This window comes from Leptonychotes weddellii, chromosome 10 (assembly GCF_054177405.1).
Source record: "Leptonychotes weddellii isolate Sample4059 chromosome 10, ASM5417740v2, whole genome shotgun sequence".
Taxonomy (NCBI): Eukaryota; Metazoa; Chordata; class Mammalia; order Carnivora; family Phocidae; genus Leptonychotes; species Leptonychotes weddellii.
The window spans coordinates 82,054,846-82,073,890 of NC_138378.1; positions in this window are offsets into that span (position 1 = coordinate 82,054,846).

The following is a 19,045-nucleotide window of genomic DNA, read 5'->3' on the forward strand; positions in this document are numbered from 1 at the left end:
GGGGAGATGAACCATGAGAGACTATGGACTTGAAAAACAAACTGAGGGTTCTAGAGGGGAGGGGGGTGGGAGGATGGGTTAGTCTGGTGATGGGTATTAAAGAGGGCATGTCCTGCATGGAGCACTGAGTGTTATACGCAAACAATGAATCATGGAACACTAAATCAAAAACTAATGATGTAATGTATGGTGATTAATATAACATAATAATAAAAAAATTAATTAATTTAAAAAGTTCATCAACAGAAAAATGAATAAATTGTGATATATATATATAGTAAACATTCATACAAAGGACTGTGATATACAACAGTCAAAATGAATGCACTGGATGGAGCACTGGGTGTTACACACAAAAAATGAATTATGAAACACTACATCTAATACTAATGATGTAATGTATGGTGATTAACATAACAATAAAAAAATTTTAAAAAATAAAATAAAATGAATGCACTGAAGTAACAGATGTCAACAGAGATTACTCTCAAAAATGGTCAAGTATGCAAAGTGCATACAGTGATGACATTTTAAACAATCTGGAAACATGCAAAAACTCTATATTGTTATACATACGCAGTAGAAGCATAAAAACGCACAGGAGTGGTAAATGCTGAGTGCAGAATGTTGTTATTTTGGGGGTGGGTGGGGCCTTGGGATGGGGAGCAGGGAAATTTGGACTTGGGCAGCATCTGTGAGGCTTATCTTCTTGGAAAAAAGAATTTTAAGCAAGTGTGACAAAATATTAAGATTTGATAGTCCTGGATAGGCACATCTATTTATTATTCTGTATACACTTCTGTATGTTTCAAATGCTTCCTCATTCAAAAATTAAATTTAAGAAACATGTAAAAAAAATACACTATATGTTAATTAATTGAATTTAAATTTAAAAAGTCTTTAAAAAACAAAACGAAAAAAATAAACTGAATTTAAGACTAAAGTAGAAAAAATAGCAGGGAAAAGTTGTGAAGAGAAGTCTATGAAACTCTCCTCAATAACACATCTTAGATTCAAATCTGCTTTTGTTGTTTGTTTTGTTTTTTAAAGATTTTATTTATTTATTTTGACAGAGACAGAGAGACACAGCGAGAGAGGGAACACAAGCAGGGGGAGTGGGAGAGGGAGAAGCAGGCCTCCCGCTGAGCAGGAAGCCCGATGCAGGGCTCGATCCCAGGACCCTGGCATCACGACCTGAGCCAAAGGCAGACGCCCAACGACTGAGCCACCCAGGCGCCCCTCAAACCTGCTTTTGAAGATAGGCTGTGTCATGATCCTATAGTGGTTAGCACTCTGCAGTGTAATGATGGATCTTATGTCAGTTATCTTGACATAAATTTAGTCACTTTCATATCTCCTAGGACTGTACTCCTTGTTTCTAATCATGTAATAAAAAGTGTTGTCTTCTTTTAAATGAAGTATAGTCGAATTGTTTAACACCACCATTTGTAGCAGCAGGGAAGAGAAGCTGATTTTTTTTTTTTTTTAATGAACAATAGATCTGTGACTGGTTCCATTAAAATCATACATAACTATTTCTCTGTCTGGATTTGAGGTCAATGCTGCTTGTCTAAATTTAATGACTAAGTCATATTTATTTCCACTCAATAGTACACTCAGTTCCAAATGACTTGGAGAGCTACAAAATCTGAAATTAACATGCTTTAATCATTTGAGTAAGATATAAAACCCATAAAAGCAATTTGTAGCTATTAGGACTATAATTATTTTTTCACCAGTTCTATCCCCATTTCAACAAATCATGATTTCATAAACTAGAAAATATGTAGGTAAACCCCAACTTTCATGTACTTAGTAATCCATTAAATTATTTATATATTTTACCTTTTACCTGTCTTTCAAACTTTATAAATAATTGTTCAAAATAGCAAGTATGACGTCTACCCCTAGGAAATGACCTACAATAATGGATTTATTACTTAATCACATCATCATGGTGATGGCTATGCATGATTTATTGGTGTGTCGATGGACAACCAGACTAATAATAGTCAGTTGTAAATATAATACATTAGATTTCTTCAGAATGAAATGGTTAATAAATTCAAGAAAATATATAATGAGATTGAACATTTCACTGAAGAACTAGAACTAATTTTGAAGAAGATAAGCTAATTGAAATTCTATAAAGAAAAAATACTGAACTTAAGAACTCAACATGTGTGTTCATCAGGCAACTGGACATTGCCGAGAAAAGTTTTAGTGAACTGAAAAATAATGCTGTAGGATATATCCAAACTAAAACATGAGGAAAAAAAATAGATGGAAGCAAAGTAAAACAAAAGAGCACAAGTTGTATGTACATATATGTCATACATATGCCAGTTTTATGTATAAAATTGTATATATGTCACTTTTACATATAAAATTATATACATGTCACTTTTATATATAATTATATGGGTATGTATATAAAATTGGAGACTCAGAAGGAGAAAGGAAAGAGAATTGGACAGAGCCATATTTGAAAAGAAAAAAGCTAAGATTTTCTTGAAGTTGATGAAAGACATCAAGTATAAGCCCCAAGTAGTATAAATAAGTTTTAAAAATCACAAAACAGGGCTCCCTGCTCGGCGGGAGGCCTGCTTCTCCTTCTCCCACTCCCCCTGCTTGTGTTCCCTCTCTCACTGTGTCTCCCTCTATCAAATAAATAAATAAAATCTTCAAAAACATAAAATAAAAATAAAAATCACAAAACACATCATAGAAAAACTATTAAAAATCATAGACAAAGAAAATCTTAATGAAGCCATAGAAAAAGAAAGATACTATCATTAATTGTGCAACAATAAGGATGACACCTGACTTTTCAAAAGAACAAAAATCAATTAAACACTGCAATAGAAATCAAATATATAACAACCAAATGTTTTTTAAGGAAAGACTAAGATGTGACCCCTGTAAAGTCTAATTAAAAATAAAGAATGTATAACTTATTGATATTAAGAATGATAGAAACAAGATCACCATAGATTTTAAGGACATTATAGTTAAATTCATCCCAATTGATTTAAAATCAAATGGACAATCTCATTAGTCTTATATTTAATTTAAAAAATTAAATCTCTAACTAAAAATCTTTCCACAAAAAATCTTTAGATCAGATATGCTTAACTGGTGAATCTTCGGGAACATATAAGGAAAAAATAATACCAATCTTACACATATTTTCTAGAGAATGGAAAAAAGAGGAAATATTTTCCAACTCTATGATATAAGTAAAACTATGCTGTCAAAAGCTTGGAAAGAATGCTAAAAGAAAAAATATGCATAGGCAATCTCACTCATTAACATAGATGCAAAATATGCAATAAAAGTTAGCAAATAAAAAAATAAAGCATTACATACATGATAACAAAATTAGATTAAATCCAAGAATATGAGTGATTTAAATTTAAAAATTTACCAATATAATTTTCCAAATTCTCAACAAAGGAAAAAAATGATGTATTTTGATGGATGAAACCTAAGCGGAGTTTATTTAATTTAATGCTCATTTATGAAAAAAACTCGTAGCAAACAAAGAAAGAAATATTACTCAAGCTGAGTATTTGCAGCAAACAACATACCACTGAAAGAGTGAAAGCTTTCCTCTCAAAATTGGAATGAGGAAAATTTCATATCACTAGTTCTAGTTATATACTATTGGAATTTCTAACAAAACAATACAAAGAAAAAGTGAAATGTACAATAATCAAATAGAGGAAATAAAACTGAAGAAAATGTAGAAGAATCTTTAGGAAACCTATTAAAATCGAATTAGGAAGATCGCTGGACTTAAGGTCAGTATAGCTAAAAAAATCTGTTGCTGTATCCCAGAAACAAATAATTAGAATTGTTAAATAAAAGTGATAACATTTTCAATAGCATCAGAAATCATTACATAGCAAACAATAAATATAATGAAAGATGTGAAAAACCTCAACACTAATAAAATGGAAAAGAACAGAGGCACCTGAGTAGCTCAGTTGGTTAAGCATATGCCTTCAGCTTGGGTCACGATCTCAGGGTCCTGGGATCCAGCCCCATGTCTGGCTCCCTGCTCAGCAGGGAGTCTACTTCTCCCTCTGCCCCTCCCCCCACTTGTGCACACTCTCACTCTCTCTCAAATAAATAAAAATCTTAAAAAAAAAAAAGAAAAAAGAACAGAGATCAGAAATAAACCTGCACATACATTCACACGGAATTTATGACAAAGTTGGCACTGCCATGCAAGGGGGAAATGATGGGCTTCCTAGTAGTTTTCGGTCACTGGATTTCCATATGGGAAAAAACATGATTCTGACTCATACCTCATACCATACACAAAAGTTTAATATTTGAATGATAGGTCTAAATATGAAAGATCAGACAATCAAGTTTATTGAAGATAAAAAGGATAAGATATTCATGAGCTTAAGAAGGGCATTTAATTTTTTAAACAGGGTTTCAGAAAGAACTAGTCACAAGTAAATGATAAATGTAGACAAAATTAGGGAGCTAGAAAATCCACTTAGAAGATCACAATAACAATTTTTGCAGGCAAGATCCAGTAACAGATGCTAAAATGAGGTGCGAAAGCTCAGCATGTTTGTATCATCTTAAAGTATCTCCTCCAAAATAGTTATTAAATACAAATGAAAAATAGTTTTTCACTTTTTCTTTTTCCTTCATGACTTTGACACTTTTGAAGAGTACTGATAAATTACTTTGCATAATGCCCCTCAACATGTGCTCACTAGATATTTTCTCCTAATAAACTTGTATTATATATATTCAGAATAGCAAAGAAGGATGTTTCCGATTCAGTGAGTTTTACTAGGGGGCACCTGTTGTTAATATGCCTTATTACCGATATTAATCTGTATCATCTGGTTTAGGTGATTTCTGCTGGCTCTCTTCACTCTAAAGTTCTTTCAAAATAAAAAAAAGTTTTTAAAAAATGGTGATTTGGACTTCCACTAAAATGGTGATAACACTGAAAGAAGGAAAGGGTAAGACATTGAAAGAAAATATGTACAATATATGTATCTGACAAGGGGTTCATAAGCATGTTATATTTAAAATTCCAGTAAATCAATAAAAAATAAAGAAAGAAACAGATAACAAAGTACTGGCAAGGAAATGACCCAAATGAAATATGCACTGTTGGTGACAATATAAATTGATTTAACGACTTTGCAAAATCCTTTGGCAATTTCTATTAAAGCCGAGTATGTTTTTTAGCCTTATGGTCAAGCAATTCTATTTCTAAACAACCAAAATATACATTAAGAAAATGGAAACCTGCGTCATGAATGGATGTGATGTTTCACAACCTCAGGAGCTTCCCGAGTGAAATTCAAAATTGGCTGTGTACACAGCGGGGAGGAGAGGCTGAAGAAAGAAGCAGGCCACTCCAGATTGGGAGGTGGCAGGCTTAATAATCAAGGGAACCCACCAGTGAGGCTTGTCTTGAGTGGCTGCAAGTGGAGTGGGATTCTGCATTCGCTCGCCAGATTCTTAAACGTTTTATATAGAGGTGGGGGCGCCTGGGTGGCTCAGTCCTTAAGCTTCTGCCTGGGGCTCAGATCATGATCCCGGGGTCCTAGGCTGGAGGCCCGCATCGGGCTCCTTGCTCCGCGGGAAGCCTGTTTCTCTCTCTCCCACTCCCCCTGCTTGTGTTCCCTGTCTCTCTGTGTCTCTCTCTGTCAAATAAATAAACAAAATCTTTAAAAAAAAAAAGTTTATATAGAGGCTTTAAGGATTCAGTCAGCTACACGCCCAGATAGTCTCAAGGAGCATTGCTCTCTCCAGGGTGTGTCCATAAAAGCCAATCCAGCGGAGATGGGAATGGTGGGCGGAACCAACGTTCCACGCACGGGGGTGGAAATGAGGCACCTCCAATTGCCAGGGTCCAGCTTCTGGTCAGCAGGTGGTCCAGGTGGTCAATCTCAACAACAGATTACTCTCTCGAGGTATTGTCCTTGAAACAGCTCCAGTCTGGGAACAGTAGCCTGAAGGTGCATTCCAAGGACCAGGGCAGAGGTGAGTACCTTCCCATTGCGAGTCCAGCTCACAGGGTCAACCGGCGGTCACGTCCTCTCGTTGACCTCTTCCGTAAGTACGTTCCTATGTTATATATGGAACACTTTACAAGCAGCAGAAACAAAACTATTGCTATAGGCAACAACATTATGGCTGAATCTCAAACATAATATTGAACCAAAGGATCTAAACATAAAGTAATTCCATTTAAATAAATACAAAAATAGGCAAAGTTATTCTGTGGTGGCAGAAATATGGATAGTGCTTACTGTTGGCAAAGAAGGATGTAGTAACAAGAAAGGGAACACAGTGGTTACTTGTAATACTGGTAGCATTCTGTTTCCTCATTTGGATGGTGGTGACATGGGTGTGTGTATACTTCATGAAAATTCTAAAACACTCACATAAAGGATATTCACAGAAATTTTTTCGAAGTGTCAGTTTTAAATATCATGAATGCCCAACAAGGATATTTTTATTTTTTACGCATTTATTCTACAATCACTAAAAAATCTAAAAATCTAAAAATTTTGCAAAAAATCATAAAAATTAAATACAAACATTTAAATATTAAGGAAATGATCATTATATATAATCCAATTATATACTCCAAATGGGGAAAAATGACTAAAAAGACACATACCAAATTCAAATGTATTATCCACAACTTACATGTGTTACTTTTAAATTACTGGAATATTTTAATGGAGTATAAACCAATTGAGTTTATTTAATTCCTTATTTGACCAGCTAAACCCAATATGTTGTGGAACTAAAAAATAACTAAAGGTTATTATTAACTGTGTATTTCTAAACTGCTTCATATCACGGGGTGGCTTTCTGTTGTTGGTTTTGTTCTTTTTGTTTTGTTTGGGTTGGGTTTTTTGGTTTATTTTAGTAAAAATTAAATATATTCCATTATTATTATTATTATTATTATTATTATTATTAGCCTGTTTTCCTAAAGTAGATAGTAAAACAACACGTATAAGTCTCTGTTTTGTAAGGGTTTCAGTGCTCTGCTTCATTGAATTGAAGGCTTCAAGACTTTTGTTCATGTATTTATTGATTCAGTCATGTTTTTGTTTGTTCACTGTGGATTTATTAGGAAACTGCTCTATGATTGGGTTTACATAATATACAAAGGTTTCTATTTCCCAGAAAATTAATCAGACAGTTGGTAATTGGCAATTGCCTTACCTGTGTGAATCCTCATACTTACCAACTTAAATGAAATTCAGGAGTTCTTTGGGCATGGCTACCAAAGACTTAAAACAGTTACACACTTTTGTTATTTATGTTTTAATGGTTTGTTTGCTCAAAACTATTACTTTTTTTTTCTAATTTCAAATCAAATCAATTTTGTTTCTGTAGGATATGAACTACAGTTACTTTATCTTTAGCAGTAGCATATTTGATTTATTTGCCCACAGAAATATTTCTAATTTACGGATGATTTTTATGTTCATCCAGACATCCTAATTCTACCCCAGGTCTTTGGGTATTTTTTCCCACTATTGTGGCTATCAAGTTGTTATTGAATTCTATAATTTGGTGATGTCTACTATGAAAGTGTTCTCCTAATAGAACAATCCTGATCCATTTCCAAACCAGAAACTTCCTTAGCTCACATGGAGAATTTGCTGTTCCTTCACTGCTACCTCCCATCTAAGAAAAACACAGAAATATCGAGAAAACAGTTTTAAAGAAAGATGCACATACACATTAGTTGGCAACACTTTTTTTTTTCTTGAAAAAGAACATATTTTTCATTTTAAATCTCTAAAGCAGTGAGTCTCGATTAATTTTAGAAGGATTGGGTTTAACCCATTATACAATTACTATAGAAAAAAAATGACTTCTACTTTAAAGAGTATTAGAGCGGTGCCTGGGTGGCTCAGTTGTTTAAGTGTCTGCCTTTGGCTCAGGTCATGATCCCAGAGTCCTGGGATAAAGCCCTGCATCAGTCTCCCTGCTAAGCAGGAAGCCTGTTTCTCCCTTTCCCTCTGCCACTCCCCCTACTTGTGCTCTCTCTCTCTGTCAAATAAATAAATAAAATCTTTAAAAATAAACAAAGAGTATTAGAAACACCATGAAATTTAAGAAATGGATTTATGCTTAAATCTTATCAAAGTAATTCAGATTTCTGAATCACCAAAATAATATGTTTGTTTACTTTTCTGTAGAAATAGTATACATATAAAGAAAAGAGAAGCAATATTCAGGTTAATGGTGGCTTTATAAAAATAAAAATAAACTTTAGAATCAATTAAAGACAATTAAGAAATATTGACCAACAAGTGAAGAAACTGTACTTTAAAAAAAAAAAGCTTTGGGGTGCCTGTATGGATCAGTTGGTTAAGTGCCCACCTTTGGCTCAGATCATGATCCCAGGGTCCCGGGATCGAGCTCCGTGTCAGGCTCCCTGCTCAGCGGGGAGTCTGCTTCTCCCTGCCACCCACCCCCACCCCGTACTCGCTCTCACGCTCTCTCCCTCTCTCAAATAAATAAAATCTTTAAAAAACAGTCTATAGGAAACAAATATGATGACTGAAGACAACTAACGGAAAGAACCTTGAGGTTTGAATATTTTGTACTTTAAGTGAGATATAATGATCTTAGAGTTTAGGTCACTTAATTCCCTCCCTTCACTATATTGTTTTAAAATATAGTTGTCTACCTACATTGAGAACCACATCAGACAACTTCATGATTATTGTTCTTTTTGTTGTTGTTGTTTTAAGAGAGAGAGAGAGACTGGGGGGGAGAGGGAGAGAGAGAATCCCAAGCAGGCTCCTCACGCAGTGTGGAGCCCACACAGTGCAGAGGAGAGCTCAGTCTCACAACCCTGAGATCATGACCTGAGCCAAAATCAAGAGTCGGATGCTTGGATACTTAACCGCCTGAGCCACCCAGGTGCCCCTATGATTATTGCTCTTAACTTTCAAGCATAATTTTTAAAACTCAAGAGGAGAAGAAAAGTCATATTTACCTACATATTTACCCGTTTTATTGCTCCTCCTCACTCTTCATGTTCCAAATTTCAGCATGTGTGCTATCTCCATGTTGGTGTCTGTTATTTTTTCTCATTCAACTTGAGATTTTCCTGGTTTGGGGTTTGACAAGTAATTTTATCTTAGATGTTTTGACAATTATATTTTGAAATTTTGTTCTATTTAAATATTCTACTTCAGAAGATAGTCAACCTATTTAGGATGAAACTGCATTTCCTAGCCATTTTTTGTAGGCTGTGGTTCAGTTGTCACTTTAATTGCACAAAACTTTTGTAGTGCTAATCTAGTCCACCCTACTTTTATGCTCCCCAGAGGACAGGGTTTCACCCACACACAGTCTCTGAAATAGTGAGTAGGTGGCAGGGGAGGGCATCTCTGCTCCTGTTTGTGCAGGGTAGGGATGGTCGTTAGGGATTCACCATGCGGTCTCCATGGCCACTGTGAGATGAGGAGTGGGAGAGACACCACCTCATTATTACATGGCAGAGTTAAAAGACAAGGCTCCACACACAGACTCTGCCAAGGAGAGATGCCACCTACTTATTACAGGGAGAAGATGAAAGACAGGATTCTGTTCACAGTCTTTGTACCAAAGTATTCGGTAGAAAGGAGGAGGAATGAGGTCATCATCTTTGAATTAACAGTGGTCATTATGACCCAATCAACTGCTGCATTGAGGAATAAGTAGAAAGAGTCCTTCATCGACTGTGTATGCTTGAGAGCTAGGCAGTGAGTGGGGAAGAATTCAACATGCACCAAATCCAAGTTGAGTAAACCAGAAGACCACTCAAGACACATGTCATGATAACTAGAGCTTTATGAGCTAAGATCACAAGGAGACCCCAAGTCTAAAATATGTTTTCTTTAAAAAAAAAAAAACAAAAACTGACACTAAGCAGTGACGTGCACAGCTTTTTGGTTTTTTAATATGTTTTATTTTCCAAAAAGTGATAAGTGATCATTGTTTTTCCACTATTAATCTTGTTCCCTTCTTACTCCAGACACCTGTATGGGTGTCTATCCTAGTAGAAACACATTTATTTGTTGTGCATGGACTGTTTTAAAGAATATAGACCCCTAAGCAATATCACTCTCCTCCATTTTACAGGCAACTCAGTAGGCAATAGGCCATCACTAAGTGGGGGAAAGAGACTTTGGACTGACAGTCTTGGTGATAAATCCTACGTTGAAGAATCCTATTTGTTAGTTACTTGCGTAAATACTTCAGTTTATGCTCATAAAATAGTTTAATATTTTGAGTTACTCCCTAAATCAAAGATAAATGATATTAACGTAATGTGTCTTTGATTTGCTTTTTATATGAGTCACAGAAAAGTGATAATCCCTATGGAAGCTGTGGAAAGAAAAAGGATTTCTGAAATATCTTAATATGTTAGAATATCTGTGTAAGATTAAAAACTCCAAAAATAAACAGAGCAATGATTTAATCACTACTCAGATAATATTTCAAAAATTTCAAACCATATATGCAATGCTCAAGGATTTGACAATCTGAATACCACCTATTTTTCCTTCAGTTTAAATTGGATCACACTGTCTTCACAATGTTTAAGGAAACAAAATTAACGCACTTGTAATAGTCTGCATGTTTTCTTTTTAAAAGGTATATTTTCCACCCTTTTTGCAAAGGAAAAAAATTTTTAATTTAAAAATGGAGCCTTAGAATCATAGAAAAGAAATGTCTATCATATTTTCTGCTGGTATCAAGCTATGTTAATTACATTTGGCTCATTTTAAGCATTCTCAACCAAAAATTTCATTCAGGAGATGCCTGGGTGGCTCAGTCAGTTAACTGGCTGCCTTCAGCTCAGGTCGTGATCCCAGGTCTGGCCGCATTATCCCAGGTCTAACCTGCTTTTCGCTCTCCCTCTGCAGTTCCCCCTGCTTACACACACTCTCTCTCAAATAAATAAATAAAATCTTTTTTAAAAAAGTCATTCAGACTCTCTGAAGTATATTTCTAGAAAAATACAGATTTCTTACACTTGCATAATGGTATTTAGTATATTAAAATGACATTTGAAAATGTCAAGAAGCAAGTTTGTGTGTGTGTGTATGTGCATGTGTGTGTACCTATACATGCATACAGATAAAAAAGCCTTGAATCTTTGAACTCCTCAAAAGACTCAATCTCTTTCAAAGTTATTACTAGTAAGTTTCAATAACTTGAAAGAATTTTAAATAAGTAGCACTAAAGATTCACTAATAATTTAAAAGCCTGGCTCATTTAGAGATGGTAAAGGTGACTTAAAAAAAAAAATCAGTGCTATATTTCATCTTTTATTTCAAGAAACTAAAAAGAGAGAGACATCAAAATAGAAACCAGAAAGTCTGGTTTCTAGTCTCTACTTATTTTTAGTTTAAGTAAATATACATTATAATTCATTTATTCATTTTTCACATTTTTAAAACAGTTACGGTATCCCCAGCACTGTGTAGGACACAGAGGTGGTACAATGGAAGAGAACATAATTTACCTAATAAATAGAAACATTGTGACTATTTACTAAAGGTATCATAGAACAATCAATCCTTTGAGAGCAGCATCTCCTCTTCTCATCAACTTCTGTGGATACGGTGATTATTGGCCCATCCTTAAGTGGCCTCCTCTAAGTTTTTGCATACCTATAGCGTTATAAGTAACACTGTAACAATAATTATTATAGTTAATTTCTGGGTAATACTGACATTTACTATAATAAAAACTATAAATTTACTACACTAAAATGTTTACAAACATTAAAATATTATTATTGTTATTATTTCAGTTTTGTGGACTTAAAACTAAAGGATATGGGCTAAAACACTTGAGCTTCTTCCTAATCTGAAAGAAAAAGAAAAAAAAAAAAGTCATCCATCTCTTCCAGAGTTTTAACTTATTGACTAGCATGAGCACCTACACAATTGGCACAGCAGAAGCTGGAGAAACATCCCTGCTCTTTATATCTGTTAATTTTTAAATTTGTACTTTTCCATGGAGGATAATTGCTTAGATTTCTGCTTTAATTTTACCTTGGGAGTCAGTAAAATGCAATGGTTAGGGGCACAGGCTGTGAGCCAAACCCCCCAGTGTCATAGCCCATCTTCTCCACTTTTAGCTGTCTGACTTTAGGCAAGTTACATCATCTCTCTGGGATTCAGTTTCATCATCTATAAGACTGGAATGAAAAAAATTTTATCTATCTCACTTCGGATTTAATGACTTAATACATATAAATGACCTTGTACTTGGTACCCAATAGCTACTACTATCTGCCCTCTTGGGCTTCTGTTTTCTTTGCTTTGATACTTCTACTAATTTTATCCTATTTTCTATTGTTCAGTAACTATTCAATTTTTTTTTTAAGATTTTTTATTTATTTATTTGAGAGAGAATGAGAGAGAGCACATGAGAGGGGGGAGGGTCAGAGGGAGAAGCAGACTCCCTGCCGAGCAGGGAGCCCGATGCGGGACTCGATCCAGGGACTCCAGGATCATGACCTGAGCCGAAGGCAGTCGCTTAACCAACTGAGCCACCCAGGCGCCCAACTATTCAATTTTTAATCTTCTTTGTAAGATGGCATGCTTTCTTATTTTCCAGCAATAATATAGTTTCTTTCATCATACTTGGGCATTTGTTCTCAGTATACCATTTTGAACTAGATGTCTGTTCTGGAAAGTCTTACAATTTTTTGAACTTCCTTTTTATGTGTTCATATCACTTTGTGTATTACTTTTCTCCTTAAATTTACCACTGTCAAATGGCAGGAACCATGCTTGTCCTCTTCTCCAGCCCCAGTGTCTAAGAACAAATCTGGTCTATAATAGACATTCAACTTAGAAAATGGGTTAAATGAATAAATTAATTAATATACTGAAGAATAAATGCGTACAAAGATAAACATACATACCTCATCCTCAGTCAGCAAAACAATCTGAGGAAATGACAATCCACCACAATCTTTCTGTGTTGGTAGATGTTAGACACCTTTAAGTGGGGATAAGAATGGAACAAACATTTAGGAACTTATATTTATCACTTTATTTATTTTACTCAACTGACTTATAGGTTTCTTTATCTTCCTTTCTTCAGATGAGGCATTTATGACTCAAAGAAATTGTGCTACATAATTGTGCTACATTGTGATGCATAAGAAGGTGGTGGGTGATGAAGCCTATATGCCAGTCAATCCTCATATAACCCACTCATGTCTGCTGCCCACAGTGACGATCCCAGTCAAAGGGATCTTTATGGGTTTTCAAGGCATCTCCAAACAGCCTCACCCCTGCCCTATCAGAATAGGACAGTCTTCAAGCTTTGTTTCTTATCTCAGAGTATGTTACAATATAGTTTTAACTCTGGAAGTAAATGAAGACCACCCAAATAAGAACAATCAAAGGCAGATTATTCAAAGCTTGCAATACCACAGGAACAGGCTCCACCACACTTGCATTTGGCAGAGACTCAAAAGCAGTCAGAAGAGGGGGACAGCTTTATAGTTGAAAAGGAAAGTCTTTAGGTATGCCCTGATTGGAGGCTGATGGCATGGGGATACTGTTGGCATGGGGATGCCGTAGTGGGCTAAATAGACGTGGGGCACTTTATGCAATAGGTTACAAGTGCATTGTTTGCCTTTCTCCAGTTGGTCCTAAGAAATGGTGAAAAAATTAGGTTATCAGTTATTAATCAAGTCTAGGCTCTTGGCACCAATTTCTACAAAGGTTATTTGGCTTTCTGAACTGGTTGAAACTGATAATAGGTTGGCTTCCTGATTGCTGATTGCTGTAGGTTGTGAGGCAGACTTCTATTTTCATGTATTGTCTGGTCATTGTTCAGTTGTATATCCAGTCTCTCATTATACTTATCAGGAAAAAGCAAAGGATAAATAAGAGTGATTGGAACATGGCACTAGACTTTTCAAGTAATGTGAAGAATGGAGTGAAAGTTATTAATCATCCACAGGGATGATGTAAAATGACATATTAGTATGATGATCAAAAAGGGTTTGGCTCTATATTATAAAGTAAATCAGTTAATGTCCTAAGAGGTTAAAAAAAAAAGTGGCTCATAGGCATGAAAATTATAGAACTTAGAAAGGTAGACTACCATAAAGAAAGCAAATCCAATTACATCATTAAGCAGGACAAGGAGAAAATCATGGCCTTGATGGATTGATTCCCATATATGGGGGTTTGGGATAGTAATGTATGAAGAATCTATTATCCTAACAAGTAGGTTAAGAAGGACTAAAAAGTGACTATTACATGATGATGATATGTGAAACTGAGGTGAGACAATTAGGGGCAACAAAGGGGATCAGTGGTTAGAGATGAAGAACAGCAATTCAGAAAGTCCACGCAGTGAATGACAGAAAGTGACTTTTGATCAGTGACAGGGATGGTGATTCGTATTAAATACCAACAGTTGAAAGGCAGGGACTGCTGAAATACTGCAAAGTCATACTTTGGAAAGCCTAGCCTATGTGCTGAGAAATCAGTGGTAGCTCAGCTTTAGAAAGTTCTGGCAGTTCTGGCAAGGGTGAGGTAAGGCAATAAAACTATGGTTGAAAATCCAATATAGTAACCTCAGGAGCATCAGCTTCCAATAATGATAGAGGGTAAAGATATTAGCCCCATTTTTTATATATCAAAATGGTGGCAATTTCCCTGTCTGACATGGCAGCATCTCCTTGGCTTCATGCTTACTCACAGTTCTCAGTGGCTTTCAGAATTTCCAGAATTTTTGTCAACGCCTGTAACAGTCTCAACTCCCATGTTATCTCAGAGCAATTTTCTCACAATTGACCAGTCAAGGGGAGTTTGGTTGCCAGAGGATTTTAGAGATCTGTGAGGAAATGTATTCAATGTATTCCTGGACTTACAGTGTGGAGTCATCCTTGGTCACATGGCCAGGATTTCTGGACTCCAATGTAGGATAATATTAATGAGTCTATAAGGAAAATGAGAATTTGTCAAATTAGCATTATCAATGACATCCAGAGATACTGACAGAGTCATTATCTCTCAGCAATATCAATAGTTTTAGGTATTGAGTATTTAAAAGTATATGAATTTGATTTGATGCTTCAAATATTTGAGGAACAGAGCTATGTGGGAAGCACAGTGCTAGCGATAGAGGACATGATATTGAAAAAAGAAATGTAGCTTATTTCTTCCTGGAACTAAAATCCCATAGGAAGTGACATTATATTTAGACTAAATTAAGACTAAATATAGAAAAATTAAAAGTTAAGTTTAAAAAGCATGCAAACATGACCCAGATATACAAATTGTACAAATGAAATTTAATTCTATAAGCTACTTATCATTGAACATATATTGAGAAAATATATCTGCATCAATATGTATTCATCTGTGATACAGCCTGTGAGTGTGTGTTTATCCAGTTTATGGACAATTTAAAAAATTTATACAAAATAGAATTCATAGTTTTAAATGTTTCCATTGTTACAAAGAATGAATACTCAATAAATATTAAAACAAACAGGTTAGAAAATTGCAAACAAAATGAGTTAAGGTCTGAGGAAGAAAAAATTAATAAAGAGAAAAGCAGAAATTATATTTAAAACAGAAAATTGAAGCATAAAGAAAGCAAAGAGCTGGCATCATAACAAAATGCTACTCAAAGAGAATTTTTTAAAAAATATATAACCTACTGCAGCTGATCATGAGAATAAGGGAAAAATTATGAATAAACCAGAAAAATTAAATGGATTTATGCTAACATCTAAAATTTTGATAAAATGTACATCTAAAATTAACTCAAAATTTATTTTAAAAGCTCTAATGACAAATATTCCTAGGAATAAGCCTTAAAGCAACCTTAAGAGTGGTAGGTATGTTCAGAAGATTTTATAAGTAAGTAAATTAAGATAACATCAAGAAACAGATACTATCTATGGTTCTTAATGTGTTTTACTGCACAGAGCAAAGAAGAAACATCTCCATTTATTTTATAAGCTAGATTAAACTTGATATCAAAACCTAGGAAATAACAGCATTTTTGAGGAGATTACAACCCAAGAAAGCTGAATTGCTTCCCTCCCATGGCCATTTCTACATTCCAGTTATTATCTTAGTACTGCAACCAATTTCCCCCACGTTTGTTCTTTAGTTTCTTGTGTTGTAACACAAAATCTGACAAAAGCTTCATATGGGTAAGAATGCTTTTAAATATACTTTTACCAAATATGTGACAACTCACCTATTCATTACCAATATGGGAAAGGTAGTATTTTATGGTGAAAATAACTTTGAATTGTAAAATCTGGCTCAGCCACCAACTAGCCATTTGTCTTTGAGCAAGTTACTATTTTTCTGCCTCCTGGCAAAATAAGAAGCTATACTACACCATCTCCATGATTCCGTGATTCCACAGAACAGCCACAGTTACTCCTAGGTCTTTGTTTATGTGAGTGAAAAATGTGGGCATTATCCAGGGGAACAAACAAAAAGAAATCACAGGGGCGCCTGGGTGGCTCAGTCGTTAAGTGTCTGCCTTCGGCTCAGGTCATGATCCCACGGTGCTGGGATCGAGCCCCGCATCGGGCTGCCCGCTCCGCGGGAAGCCTGTTTCTCTCTCTCCCTCTCCCCCTGCTTGTGATCCTGCTCTCACTGTGTCTCTCTCTGTCAAATAAATAAATAAAATCTTTAAAAAAAAAAAAAAAAGAAAGAAATCACAGATACTATTTTAAAAATCAGGAAGTCAAAGGATACCAGAACTCATAGGATTCTGTGAGACTAAAGAACTTATCAGTTACTTATCAGTTACTTACTTATCATTACTCTTTTCTCCTTTTATTCTAACTAGAAACCAGTACTTCATAACCACGGTAAATACAAGCAGTGCATATAACTGAGAATGGCTATGTACAGCATTGAGGGGAACAGCAGACAAAATTATTTCCAAGCAGTTATTGTCAGGGCAGATTTTTAAGACAACATTCCCATAAATTCTGTAACTCTAAGCAAGTGTTTTATGCATAATGTGGAACTTGAGGAAAATAAGAAAGACATTTTTTTCTTAAGTATAGGAATGATATTTTCTGTGAGTGCTTGATTTCCAAAGGGACTCTGAGAACAGAATGGTTCATTTTATGATCTCTTCTTTTTTCATGGAACCACACTAAATAAACATATATCAATCTGAATAAGAACAGTAAATAGCAGTTGTTTCCATATCTTCCCCCTGAGGCTAACAGAAAATAGAATAAATTGTCTAGCAATCAACAGATCATAACTAAGGTCTTAAATTTTTATATTGCTTTTGGGAAATGATAAACTTTGCCTTTGTGTTGTTAATGACATAGATTTATTCCTTAATGATGAATTCATAAATCAAATCTTTGGAAGATTTTTTTAAGCCATTGTTAATAGCTGTTTAGTAGTAAAATTGTAATGGCACAAGGTTGAAATCCAAATTAATTTGGCCCAGGAACTGAACAACCAATTAATAAAACATAACAGTATTTCCTATTGTCTTAAATTCACTGGAAAAGTTACAATTTTTGAGGTCATTCATTGTAATTAGTACAGTGTCCATAACATACAGCATGCTAAGTTTGTATCCATACATATCCATACATCTTATGCACATACATATATACATAAAGTATACCTAGGCATGTAAGTACACGTTTGCATATAGAATGAAGAATAGTAGCTGTTATTAAATGCTAGGTAATTTGATCAAAATCAAAGAATTATAATCATTTTATTTTTGCCTTTTTCAACAAAATATACAAAAAAATTCTGTAGAATAGCCCAGGTTTTATAATTATGTATTAATATATAAAAACCAGTATGGGCCTCTGGATGGCTCAGTCGGTTAAGCATCTGACTCTTCGTTTCACCTCAGGTCATGATCTAAGTGTCATGAACACCTGAGATTGAATCCTGCAGCAGGCTCCATGCTGAGCTCCTAGAGGTCAAATTCACAAAACTTTGGGAGCCCCTGTGACAGGGTCCCCCTGGAGTTTTTAACTGTTGATGTCCACACTGAGCCTCCAGCACTTCAGCTGCAGTTCATGTTTTACTGATCTAGTACTGGTTCTCTTGGCATGTTCTGCTCCTGAATCTCTGCTCAGAAAAACAGAGAAGAGAGAAGACCCAGAGGGACTGGAGCAAGGCACCCACAAGCCAAAAATCACTTGAAGTCACCAGAAGCTGGAAGGGGCAAAAACTGATACTCCATTAAAAAAAAAAAAAAAAAATTCTCTCTCTCCCTCTCCCTGTGCCTCTCTCTTTCTCTCTCTAAAAAAAAAATAAATAAAATCTTTTAAAAAGAAGTATGGAAAGTATATTTTAAAAAAGATTAAAAACCAATAAATTAAAGAATATGAAAATTATTTTTATAATGCAAGAGTGGTATAAACTAATTATGAAATTAATATAAAAACATGAAATGGTTATTATTAAATATTAAGTGAAATTATATAGAAAGCTCTAGAGTGGTACCAGAATTGCTTTCATTAGAAAGGGACTCTTTCATTGTTCTGCATTCCAAGGCCTAACCATAGTTAACCATAGTCCTCCCAGCTGATTCTCCTCAAAGGATATTGTGGGAGAAAAGAATAGTGTGAATATTTGGTGCTTTGAGTATGAAAAGTAAATTAGCTGACACTGTGGAGAAGGGAACCAAAATTATAGGTTCCACAAAGATTCCTATTTAAGTGCAATCACTGGGGAAGGAGGACCCTTAGAGAATGGGAAGGACCACTTAAGTGAGCCTTGCAAAATTCTGTCTTGGGTAGCTCTGTTAGACAGAGGTGCGGAGGCACAGGAAGAGATACAATATGTAGAAGCAAGGCAATGATGTCCAGGGCCTTTCCTAATCAAGAGTGGAACTCCTTCCAGAACAAGGTGTTCTCTCTGTGGTTCTGAGAATATTCAAGATGGGAAGAAAGCCCAGAGTGACTGACAATGGACTACTTTCCCAATCCAGGCATTTATATACGGCTTGAGACATACTGAATTTGATTTAA